Source organism: Myotis brandtii, unplaced genomic scaffold (genome assembly GCF_000412655.1).
Source record: "Myotis brandtii unplaced genomic scaffold, ASM41265v1 scaffold404, whole genome shotgun sequence".
NCBI lineage: Eukaryota > Metazoa > Chordata > Mammalia > Chiroptera > Vespertilionidae > Myotis > Myotis brandtii.
The window spans coordinates 386,058-387,289 of record NW_005365520.1 but is presented as its reverse complement, the minus strand read 5'-3'; positions in this window follow the sequence as shown (position 1 = coordinate 387,289).

The following is a 1,232-nucleotide window of genomic DNA, read 5'->3' as shown; positions in this document are numbered from 1 at the left end:
GGTGGGGGGAGGGCCCAAGAGGTGCTCCATGCAACTCCTGGTGACCAGTCATTATGGTGTTACGGCGTTAGGGCCACTGGTCTTTTATAATATAGATAAGATCTACAGCTGGTCACCAAATGCAAAGTCAATCTGCTGTTTAACCTTGAAAACAAAATCAAGTTTGCATATTACCACTAACACACATACATATGGGTAATAGAACCATGTTTCATTGAATTTGGGGGAAAGAATAGCTTGGTATTAATACTGACAATATTAAGATAGTATTCTTGTAGGAATACTATGTGCATGTTTGATATTTTGCTGAGTAACAATAATTGTTCAATGTTTAAGAAGAATATTAAGAAAATACAAGGGTAGAATTTAATGCAGTGATCTACATTTTTGGCCCATGGGAAACTCTCCTAGTCATTACCTACATAGTAGTTTACGCTGCTGGCTTTTGTGCCCTTGAAGATTATAATAGTGACCAAAATATCTGTGCAACTGAGACTCATTTTGATTATTGTTATTGAAGCCTGATCATAAAAAAAAAATAAAAAATACCTTGTGAACTTGCTATCTGATCTGTTTCTAGTTACAATATAATAAAGATTATTTTTCTGTGCTATACTTTTGTTTCTGGATGATCACTAAATAGTTAAAGAAATGGCATTGTACTTACTCTAGAAAATTTTAAACAGGAGGAATGAGGAAGAGAAATGAATGTCAGACCATTCTATCTAATAATAGACAAAGATGGTAATTGACTGTACCTTCGCTACGCCTCCCATTGGCTAATCAGCGCGATATGCAAATTAGCTGCCAACAAAGATGGCAGCTAATTTGCATACTGCAGGCAGGGCGGGACAGCGTGAGCCACCATCCAGGCCCCGTGTGCAGCCCTGCCCCCAGCCGGGACCCCCGTGTGCCACCTAAGCCCCGCCCCCAGCTGGGACCCCCATGAGCCGCCTAAGCACTGTGCCACCTAAGCCCCGCCCCCAGGCAGAACCCCCGTGTGCTGCGTAAGCCCCACGCCACCTAAGCCCCAACCCCAGCCAGGACAACAAAGATGGCGGCTAATTTGCATACTGCAGGCAGGGCGGGACAGCGAGAGCCGCCATCCAGGCCCTGTGTGCAGCCCTGGGCGGCGGGGCTTAGGCAGCGCAATTGCACAGCCTAAACCCCACCCCCAGCTGGGACCCCCATGTGCCACCTAATCCCCGCACTGCCTAAGACCTGCCCCCAGC